General features: G+C 43.8%; 1 pseudogene across 1 annotated transcript; it reads right to left on the bottom strand.

Moving 5' to 3' along the window:
• Positions 1-8,098: 8,098 nt before the first annotated feature.
• LOC128589791 (eIF5-mimic protein 1-like) lies at positions 8,099-11,132 on the bottom strand (annotated as a pseudogene). The gene is made up of 2 exons (XR_008381131.1): positions 11,068-11,132; positions 8,099-9,017 (listed from the first exon to the last, which is right to left on the bottom strand). The product of XR_008381131.1 is annotated as an eIF5-mimic protein 1-like (transcript).
• Between the last annotated feature and the right edge of the window lie 748 nt (positions 11,133-11,880).

Genomic DNA, 11,880 nt, shown 5'->3' with positions numbered 1-11,880 from the left:
TCTGATTTCTACTCCTTCATACAAACCTGTTCAATCTTTTCTTTTTAACTTTCTGTAAGTTTTTGGAATCTTCTATTTATTGTCAGTGTTGTGAAATGTCACAGTGATGTGTCCTGGTGAGGATTCTTCTTGACGAACCATTTCACCATTCAATCTGGAAAATCACACCCTCCAAATCTGGGATTTTAAAATATATTATTTATTTGAACATTTCCTTCCTTTGTTTTCTGTTCTGTCATCCTATCACTTCTGCTTCTCAGATGTTGAACCTCCTGAATGAGCCTATAATCTTCTAGTTTTCCTGTTTTATACCTTCTCTTTTCGACTTTTTGTTTTTCTTTCTCAGGGATTTTTCTTAAGTTAATCTTCTGAAAACTACTATCAATTTTCTATTTTTGCTTTTTTTTTTAATTTTTTTTTTTTGTAGAGACAGAGTCTCACTTTATGGCCCTCGGTAGAGTGCCGTGGCGTCACACAGCTCACAGCAACCTCCAACTCCTGGGCTTAGGCGATTCTCCTGCCTCAGCCTCCCGAGCAGCTGGGACTACAGGCGCCCGCCACAATGCCCGGCTATTTTTTTGTTGCAGTTTGGCCGGGGCTGGGTTTGAACCTGCCACCCTCGGTATATGGGGCTGGCGCCCTGCTCACTGAGCCACAGGCGCCGGTATTTTTAATTTCTAAAAGGCTTTTTTTATTTTGTAAGTACCATTTTTTGTAAAATGGTCTTTTGTAAATACCCTTCTTTTCTTGTTTCATGAATGTGGTATCTTTTCTTTCATCCTGCGATATTCATTGTCACACTGTAGAAAAGTTTTCTCTTCTTTCTCCATTGTCTGTTTTCCCCAAGTTTGTCCATTCCTCCCTTCCTCTCTCCCTTCTTCCCCTTCCTTTTCCTCTCCCTTTCCTTCCTTTTTATTATTTACATTTATGTTGCTTGTTTAGGGATTTTCTTAGAGGGATTGATTCATATTTGAGAATGAGGCTCTGAAAAGCCAGTTAGAAGCTCTGCACTTATGGGATTAATAGGTGGGACTTGGGGAATAGTATGGGTTTCCCATTTGAATGAGGACTTATATGGACATCTTATATCTTTTCTTCTGGTGCAGTTTCTGGTGGAATTTTCTTCTAGGAGAGTGTTATGGATTATATTGTGTTCCCACAAAAAGACATGGTGATGTCCTAACCCCCAGTACCTCAGAATGTGACCTGATGTAGAAATTGAGTCCTTACAGGTGTAATCAGCTAAGTGATGTGGGGATGTGAGGTCAGACTAGAGTAGGGAGCCTCAATGAAATATAACCAGCGTCCTCAGGAGGGGAGAAGAGTCAGACAGAGAAGAGACACTGCATGAAGATGGACGCCCAGGGAGAAGCCATGTAAGGATGGAGGTAGGGATTGGGGTAAGGCGGCCACAGAGGACACCTGGAGCCACCAGATGCTGGGAGAGGCAGGAAGGGCCTCCTTTAGAGGCTTTCCAGGGAGTGGGATGCTGCTGACACAGACTTCAGGCTTCCAGCCTTCAGAGCAGTAAGAGTTTAAGTTTCCATTGTTTTAGGTGACCGTGTGTGTGGCACTTTGTTATAGTGACCCTGGAAAATGAATGCTGAGATTATATGCTCTGGTTGCTCCTTTTCCTGGTGGCTGAGGGAGACAGAGCTTGTTAGGAGGTATCCTCTTCAGTACAGATCTCAACCCCCCACCACTGCAGTCATTAGAACCTCACTTTTTCAAAAAAGTTTATCTATCAGTGAGTAGGGTGCCGGCCCCATATACCGAGGGTGATGGGTTCAAACCTGGCTCAGGCCAAACTGCAACAAAAAAATATCCGGGCGTTGTGGCGGGCACCTGTAGTCCCAGCTACTCGGGAGGCTGAGGCAAGAGAATCGCTTAAGCCCAAGAGCTGAAGGTTGCTGTGAGCTGTGATGCCACGGCATTCTACTGAGGGCAATAAAGTGAGACTCTGTCTCTCTAAAAAAAAAAAAAGTTTATCTATATTATTATATTATTGCCACTAAGATTGTTACTTTTTAAAATTTCAGGTTAATATGGGGTACATAAGATTTGGTTACATAAGTTTTCATTTGTAAGATTAAAGTCCAAGTTGTAGGTCTGTCTTTACCTGGAAAGTTTGTGATATACCCATGCAATGGATCAGTTGAGTGGGAATTTACCCATTCCCTCCTCTTCCCCCCCACTTGAGTTTCGTGTGTGTTTCTGTCCTGTGAGCATGTAGGTGTTAAACTACTAGTTCCAATTCAGTACTGAGCACACACATGGTGTTTATTTTTCCATTCTAGTAATACTTTGCTAAGGAGAATGGTCACCAATTCCATCAAGATTGTTACAAAAGATCCAACATCTAAATCTTTTCTTTGGATGAATAATATTCCATGGTATACATATGCCACAATTTATTAATCTATTCAAGTACTGAGGAGCACATGGGTTGCTGCCACATCTTTGTCATTGTGAATTGTGATGCTACAAATATTCGAGTGTAAATGTCTTTATGATAAAATGTCTTTTTTCTTTTGGGTAAATACCTAGTGGTAGGATTCCAGGATCAAAGGGTAGGTCTGATTTTAGTTTTTTGAGGAATACCCAAACTACTTTCCATAGAAGTTGTATCTCCACATCCACACCAGCATCTGGTGCTGTGGGAACTTATGATATGGGCCATCCTTACAGGGGTTAAGTGGTATCTCAATGTGTTTTGATTTGTGTTTCTCTGATGATTAGGGACAATGAGCACTTTTTCATGTGTTTGTTTGGCCATTAGTCTATCATCAAAGGAAAAGTTTCTGCTTATGTCTCTTGCCCAGTTTTTAATGGGGTTGTTTGATCTTTTCTTGCTGATTTGCTTGAATTCTTTGTAGATTCTGGTTATTGGCTCTTTGTCAGATGTGTAGCATGCACATATCTTCTACCATTTGGTAGGTTGTCTCTTTGCTTTGTTGATTATGTCCTTAGCTGTTCAGAAACTTTTTAACTTGATCAGTTCCCATTTATATATTTTGCTGTGATTGCCTTTGGGGGGTCAAACAAATGGTGTTGGGATAAGTGGTTAGCCTTATGTAAAAAACTGAACAAGGACCTGCACCGCTCACCACTTACAAAGATGAGCTCATGACAGATAAAAGATTTAAACCTAAGACACAAAACTATAAACATTCTAGAAGAAAATATGGGAAAAACTCTTAGTGGTATTGGCCTAGAGTCTCACTCTCATTCTGCTCTCTGCCCGATGTCCCCTAGGCCAGGAACCTCTCTGGTTTAATTGCTCTTGAAATTTTGAGGTGGGGGAGAGGGTGGTGGTCAGCACAGGGTGGGCATCCTGGGTTTAAGTCCCTACTCAGATGCCCAACTAATCCTTGGGCTTTCCACCTGGGCCCCTGGTGACAAAAATAGAACCTCTAGTTGTTGCGCTATCCGCCCCTTATCCTCTCAAAGGCTATAGGAACCCCTTAATTCTCCAGGCGGAAGTCAGGGTGCCCTCTTCTGGCCTGCCTGTGTGCACAGGGCCTCTTCCTCTAGTTCCAGGTCTTGCTGGACTGCGTTGAAATCCTGGAGGGGACTGTCCAAGTCTGATTCATCCCAGCATCACCGCAACTTCCCAGTACAGCTGCTTCCCACACAAGAGCCCCTCAGTGGACATCCGCTGAGTACACGAAGAAGGAATTGAGATGACTTTTAACCTAAAATGAGTGGACAGCCAACTTTATACTTAATAGACAAATCAACTCTAAGGCTGAGATTCAAAAAAGAACAGATCCACCCATCCTTTACAAATGGAAATTTATATTTCAAACTGAAAAAAAAAAAAGAAGTCCAAATGGCACTTTGGTGTAGTCCTATAATTATAAAACCAAACATTTCCCTGTTAAAATTTTTGAATTCCAATCAACTGCAGAAAGTTTCTTGGATCCTCTCACACTTGGGTTTGACATTCTTAAAATTAATCAGCCGAGCATGGTTTACAGCTCACAAAATTCTAGGAAAAATGCTATATTTTTAACTGGGCGACTTTATACCAAGTTTCCTAGAACCAGCAGAGTGCTGACATATTGCTTCTCCTTTAACTCAGTCTTCTCATTCTCCCCACATGGAGGGGTTTAGGTGCCCCTCCAAAATTACTCATTCAAGATAAATGTAAAATTCCCTGTTAGGTTTTCTTCATAAGAATGTATATTTTTATGAGGTGTTTCCCATATACATAAAGCTAAAACTCACTGTAGGCCCCAAGCCAGTCCTTGTCAGGTCTTGTGGGCTTGGCATTCATCGAGCATGGTAGAGTTGACATCCATTTTACATTTCAGGTTTCTTTTTCTTTCTTTTTTTTTTTTTGAGACAGAGTCTAACTCTGGTGCCTTGAGTACAGTCCGGTGGCATCATAGCTCACAGCAACCTCAAGCTCTTGGACTCAAGCAATCTTCTTGCCTCAGTTTTTCTATTTTTAGTAGAGACAGGGTCTTGCTATTGCTCAGGCTGGTGTCAAACTCCTGGGCTCAAGCAGTGCACCCTCTTCTGCGTCCCAGAGTGCTAGGGTTACAGGCATGAGCCATCATGCCTAGCCTACATTTAAGGTTTCTGTGCCACTCAGAGACAGAAACTTCCCTTCCTGTCAGTTTTGATTAGAAAAATAGTTTTAAGAAAAATCAAGGAAAATCAAGAGGAGGTACATTTTAACCACAGTAGAAGAAAGCAGGGAGTCACAGTGGGGATCAGTGGTAATGATCTGAGTGATCTGCTAGGCCAGGACTTATTTCCAAAAATTGTCCTCTTTGCATAGATTTTATTAATGCATCAGGCAGGACCCCTTTGGTCATAAATGTTAGAACTTAATTTGCATTAGTGTAGAAAATCAGAAATTTTTGCCTCACGTAATCCAAGAGAGAGTTGAGACGGGAAGGTAAGGACCAGATTCTGGGGCAGCCTTGGACAAAAGGACATCTGGAATCAGGAATCACTCTCCATTTTATGCCTCTCTGCTTTCCCCTCCCTGAATGGCCTCCTCCAAATGGTGGCAAAGATGGCAGTTCCTAGCACCATATCAGGGAGTGGCTGAGACAGGCTGGCTCTAGACGACACTGGCAACCTTGGATCACCTGGATCACCTAGTAGTAGGGGTGCTAGAAAGTTCTGTGGTAAGATGGCAGCTCTTGTCTGAGTTGCTGGTGAAAGTAGAGAAAAGAGCATGTCCTGAATCAGGGCAGTGCTACTCTGGACACATCACCCAACAGACACACTCTCTCAATGGGCACTGTTTTCTCCTGCTGTGTTTTCTTCTTTGAGATGGAGTCTCACTATGTTGCCCTTGGTAGAGGGATGTGGTGTCACAGCTCACAGCAACCTCAAACTCTAGGGCCTAAAAGATTCTCGTGCCTCAGCCTCCCAAGTAGCTAGGACTACAGGTGCTTGCCACAATGCCTGGCTATTTTTGGTTGTTGTTGTAGTTGTCATTGTTGTTTAGCAGGCCCCAGCCAGGTTTGAACCTGCCAGCCCCAGTGTATGTGGCTGGCACTCTAACCACTGAGCTATGGGCGCTGAACCTTTCCATGCTATGTTTTAATAGCATGACGTGAAATGTTGTGTGGTTTTAGACTCTTAGAAATTGCTGAAGCCACATTATTTGTGTTCTAGTCCAGAGCAAGATTGCATCAGTGTGGACGTGCAGGGTGCTTAGAGGGAGGAGAAGGGGCAGCTGGGTGTGGTGGGAGCTTGCAGATTGGGATAGGGAAAGAAGTCAGAACCAGAAATGAGGCAGCAGCAAATATGGTGGACATGGCCCAGACCCAGGGGTCACTGCAGGATTGCCCTGGACGTAACCGAGCATAGTGACCACTCTGTCTGTAGACAAGAATGCTGTGGGAGAAAGCTTAGCTGACAGCTCGAGACCTGTGGGTTAGCAGCAAAGAAGACACCGGGGCCTTATTCCTAGACAAAAGGTCAACTTTCTCTTTTTCTGCTTCAGGAGGCTTACGATAGTCACAGAGATGGAATGAAGCATCCCAGCTGCCCTCCATGTGTGGGGTTCCTGGAAACCTCAGGTCCTTCTCATCATTTGGTTTTCTGATCCTTCTTGTCTTGAAATAATAGAGTTGCCTCTATGGAGCATTTTACTTTAAACTGATTTTGGAATCTTAGATACCTACTTCACAATGGCAGGTACATCTATTAAAATAATTGCAATTTCATCACCAAGGATTGGTTGGGGGAATCAGAGAAGCAGGCTTGAGCTGAACCTCCAGGACTAATTCCTGGGACATCACAGCACTGACCCTCTGCCCTGTTCTGGAACAGGGAAGTGGGAGGTTACACTGGAGAGGCTGAATTTAGGAACATACTGCACACCTGAAGTCCAGGGGTTAGGGTCTGGAGACCAGGGGGTTAGAGCATGGGCACTGGGCCACTCCTTGGCAGCTGCCTGAATGTGGGATTGTGGGGCTTGGCTGCTGCTACTGCAGCCACAACTTCTCTTTGACTCCTGGAGCCAGTGGGGGAGTCTGGGATGCTGAGTCTGGCTACACTGCCCACTTGCATGCTGTTGTCTCTTGACACTTAAGAAGCTGGAGTCTTGAAATTGGCTTCTTCATGACCATGTGCCTGTGTTCAAGTTCTCTTGAGAAAAAGCTGGAAATGGGGTCTTGTGTGTGTGTTCACCAAGGGGGCTTCCAGGGTAGACCTTGAAGGGGGAAGGAAGGAGGATAAGGCAGAAGAGGCCTGACTCTCAGAGAGCTCTGGAGTGTGAATCACCCTGCACAGAGGGTGTAGCCTGGAGTGTGTCTTCAGTGGACATCACTGGCTGTGGGCCACCCCAAGGGAAATGGCATCGTAACTGTGTACTAGTTACTTAATAATGTGTAACAAACTGTCACAAACTTAGCAACTTGTAGTAACATACTTTTGTTATCTTGGGTTAGGAATTTGGGAATGACTTAGCTGCATCCTCTTCTGGGGGGTCTCTTGGTTTCTGGAACTCAGGATGATTGCAAAGCTCATAGAGTTATTGTCAAAATTCAGATCCTTGTGGCTGCAATACTGAGGTCTCATCTCCTGGTTGTTGGTCAGAGACTGCTCTCACCCTGAGAGGCTCCCATATTTCCTAACCATGTGGCCCTCCCACGATATGGCAGCTCACTTCATCAAAGCCAGAGTCTTAGTCTGTTTGGACTGCTGTGTCCAAAAAGCCATACATTAAGTGTGAAGCTTAAACCACAGAATTCTGGAGGTTGGGAAGTCCAAGGTCAAAATATAAGCAGATTCTGTATCTGGGGTGGGGCCACTTCCTGGTCACAGACAGTGGCTTCTGTCTGTGTCCTCACATGGGGGTGATGGTGAGAGGTCTCTCTCTGGCCTCTTTTATAAGGACATTGATCCTATTTATGAAGGCTCTTCCCCTCTGACCTAATAACCTTCTACAATCCCCTTCTAAAACTATCACCTTGAGGGGTAGGATTTCAACAATGAATTTCTAGGGGGACAGAAATATTCAGACCATGGCAACCAGCAAGAGAATGTCTCCCTGCAGCCTCCTAGAACAGAGGCTTATGTAATATAAAGTTATCCCTGGGTGATTTATCACCACCTAATCATAGCCTAATCCAGAGAGGAACACCTATCATCTTTGTCATACTCTACTGGCTGGAATCAAGGCTCCAGCTCTACTTGCACTCGAGGGGGAGAGGATTATATAAGGGTCTGACTCTGTTGTGGTGTAGAAGGGAGCTGCACCACAGCAGACTGAGAATTCCCCAACAGGGATTTTTACCAACCACCAGAGGTCCAGAAGCAGAGAGAGGAATTATGTGAGAAATTCACACACAGACTTTTCAGTGAAATAATCTGCGGAGGCCCAGAGAGATGAACACTGTATCAGACTATAGTGTGGCAGAGAGGTGCTGCCTGGAACCAAAATCTCAGAGGCTTTTATTAGGATTTTGGTGTGTGTGTGTGTGTGTGTGTGTGTGTGTATTGAATGAAGAAGTAAAAGGTTAATAGTCTCTTGACTTAATCATGTGACCTTTTCATTATGAAAAAGGTCATCAGGGTGAAGGACAATATCATAGAACCAAATCATAGAACAATTCTTTTTTTTTTTAAAGCCATTTATTTTAAAAAACTGGTTTGTCAAATCACATACATGAGCAGATACACAACTACCAAAGTGGCCCTGTAAACAGACACCAGTGGGGAGTTCACCACATAGTACCTGAAAAATACAGCTAAAAAAGAGGAGTCCATTGAATATTTAATTTCAGATTCCTACTTGACTCCTTGTTGAATGGCTTTAGATTAGCATATGGTGAGTGAGAGGTAGAGTCCCAAGTATAACAGCTGATGCCTAAGGGCTCCATTTAAAAACAAAACAAAAACCAAAACCATTTTCCCCTATGCACAAGGGAAGTCTAGCCTATTTTTTTTCCTTTGTGAAAACAGAAGCCAAGTTGCTCTTCCCAAATGGTTCAGTGTTCCCAGTCAGGAAGTGTTGTGTGGCATACCAGGTATTGTGCTTGTTGAGCTACTTAATTTTCTTCACCTTCTGATTCAGATTCTTCTTTTGCATCTTGTAACCACTCAACAAATTTCTTCATCTGGTCAAGAAAAACACTTTTGCCCTTGGCAACATGGGCTTCTTTGTACCATTTCAGTATTGCTTCTTCACTCAGACCATCAGCTTTATAGAAGAGAACCACAATCTTCCTAAAAGCTTTCATGAAGTGGATGTTGTCGTAACAATATTCCTGAACCTTCTGGAGGAGGATCAGCTCTGACTGGCCTTGGGAGCTGAACACAGCCAATAGGGGAGCATATTGCTTCAGGTGCTTGAGAGCCCGCTCTGCCACAAGTTCTTCCGTCTTGTTCCACTCAATGGCACTCATTATACAGGTCCACAGAAGCCTGATAACTGCTGTTTCAGGAAGATCATTCCTCTTCATTTCTTCTTTGACATAAGCACCACCTCCTTGATCAGACATTCCTGAGAAAGAAGCTCTTGGAGCTCCTTCTGCAGTTCCTTCCTGGAACCATAGAACAATTCTTAAGGGCAGTTACCTAAGTATGTAACAAATAAAGTTGCCCTAAGAAATGAGAGAGGGGCTTGGAGTTGTAGCTCAGCAGCTATGGTGCCAGCCACATACACCAGAGCTTGCGGGTTCGTATCCAGCCTGGGCCTGCCAAATAACAATGGTAACTACAACCAAAAAATAGCCAGGTGTTGTGGTGGGCACCTGTAATCCCAGCTACTTGGGAGGCTGAGGCAAGAGAATGGCTTAAGCCCAAGAATTTGAGGTTTCTGTGAGCTGTGATGCCATGGCACTCTACCAAGGGTGACATTGTGAGACTCTGTTTCAAAAAAAAAAAGAAAGAAATGAGAGAGGAAAGGTTAAGGTTATAGCCTTTGGGCTAGATTGTCCCTCAGTTGGAGCATAGTATAAAGTTGCCTTCTAACTCCACAGATATCCTGTCTCTGCTCAGCTGCTGACTTCTACCCAGATGTTCCCAAACTATTTTCCTGTCTATTTTGTTGAACATTCTGATTCCCCTCACCACCATAGGAGCTGAGCAGGTGGTGGGGGCTGAGGCCTGGGGCGTTCCTGCACTGAGTCTTTTGGATTCAGACTGCATTATATTTCTACCCAAATGACTCCTCAGGGATCCTCTTTGAATTCCAACCACCACACATACCACATCTCCAGAAGAGGCAGCTCCCAGCATCTGCAGGCAGTCCCCCAGGAAAGGGCACAGGTGAGGAAGCCCTTATGACTGACCCACCATACCTTCCACACTGTGCTTGACTGCAGAAAAAAGACCAGCCAGAGTAGAATGGACCTCCCATCCACCTTCCAAATACCAGAGCATAGTACCTGAGTGAGGAAGTCCAATCCTTATTCAGAGCTGTGACTATAGGGAGCTTAGGAAATGAGTTTTTACCTTTCTAACTTGTGAAGTTCAGGGAAAGATATGGGGAAAAGATAAGAAGAGGTGCCAATGGCCAGTCCCACCTTGGAGTTAAGGGAAACTGAATGGAGAGATTCTGTGACCTATGAGGTCCCTCAGATGGCTAGGTCCAGACCTCAGAGTCTTGATGTTTAGGTCAGTGCTAAATTTCAAGATGGTTTTCTTCCTGGAGCAAGGTGGCAGAGAGGAACAGGAAATTTAAGTGAGAATCCCAAATACTGGTGATAAGCGAGTGAGCCATAGAACCAAAATTCTCTCTCAAATTAGCACAAGGGAGGTTTGCCACTAACTGCCATTAGCTTCCAGAAGTTTCCAGAGCCACAGGAAATGTTGGAGAGAGTGTAGATCATCAATGACTAGTCATAGTTAAGTATTAAAGAGTGTGGTTCCTTAGTGAATGGGTTTTTTTATTTCTTTAAATCTTGCTGTAAATGGTTTATCATCTGTGCCATTTAAATGCAGTCATTCTTTGGTATCTGTGGCAGATGGGTTCCAAAATCTCTCATGGATATCCAAACCCATGGATGCCCCAGTCCCTGATATAAAATGGAATTTGTATATAACATACACAAGTACTCCCATATACTTTAAGTCATCTCTAGATTACTTACAATACCTAACACTGTGTAAATGCTCTGTAAATAATTGTCACACGGTATCAGGAAAACGTCTGTACGTGTTCAGCACAGATGGAATTATCTATATTTTTTGAATATTTTTGAACCATAGCTGTTTGAATCCACATAATCCATGGATACAGAGATCACCAATATGAGAGTTGCCTATAAGAGTAATTTCTAAAACTAAGGAATTTATATTCTTAGTTACCTTGAAAAGACAAAGGTGTTTGAAAAAAGAAACTATGAAATGGGCACATGTAAAAAGTGCTTGTTCAGTTATTCTCAGTGGGTCGAGCTGCTGGGAGTATGATGTTGTAATCAAAGCCTGTTTTATCTGCAGCAGACAACATGCCTGGGGGAAATTGTTCCCAGTACTGAGTTTGCAGACACTGAACAGGATGAGGGCAGAGCAGCAAATGTCCCAGTTCCAACAGGGACCCAGTTCTGAGTCTGCACCGAGGGGTGCCATGTGGGAAGTATGGGTCCACACCCAGAGCCCCTGCTCATGGTCACCTTCATGTGACCAGCAGGAGAACCCACAATCAAGGCCTCCATCCTTGCTCCTACCTGATGTTCTGCAAGGGGGACCCTCCGTGGGGTGAGTGAAGGGCCTGGAGCTGCAGAGAGGTGCAGGCACTCTCCCTCAGAGCTTCTCCCCTCTCCTCTAAACTGGAAGGAAAGTTAATGATGACTCTTAAACTCGGCTTTGGAAGGTTCTCAAAGTCAACAATATCTTTCAGGTATCTCGCTATTTCTCAGGAACTGACTTTTCACATGGGCCACACAATAGGGGAGGATGAAGAATGTTTGAGGTGCCCAAGGCCAGGGTTGCCTTCTGAGCTCTGCTACTAACCTGGGGGTGGGGGAGACAATAATGATGTTCCTTATCCTCTTTGAATAGTGTTTTTCTCATCCGTAAAATGGGACCATAATTTCACCTAACTAAAAGTGGCGTCTATCTGATGTTTATGTAAAAGAGGTAATATATACAATAACATATAAAAAGTGTTTTGAAATGTGCCAAGCTTTGTTGAAACACAAGTTCTTTTTCAGGAGTTTCCTGAAACTTTGAGTGAGATAACTATGTTCACCCCCATTTTCCACGTCCTAGAATGGGGCTATTAGCCCCACAATCAGCATCATTATATAGAGAACTTAAAAGAAATGTCATCTCCCTTGCTCCCTCCCCTTTCACTGGCAAACAGAGCTTTGGTTAGCGAAAAAGCTGAAGCGATTTCAATTGCTGGTTTTTATATCTGAAAGGGGAGGTTATTAGGAGAAGTCTCAATTCAGAAACTTCAAG

This window comes from Nycticebus coucang, chromosome 7, assembly GCF_027406575.1.
Source record: "Nycticebus coucang isolate mNycCou1 chromosome 7, mNycCou1.pri, whole genome shotgun sequence".
NCBI classification, from domain to species: domain Eukaryota; kingdom Metazoa; phylum Chordata; class Mammalia; order Primates; family Lorisidae; genus Nycticebus; species Nycticebus coucang.
The sequence above is the reverse complement of the archived record's forward strand: the minus strand, read 5'-3'. Positions and strand labels throughout refer to the sequence as shown.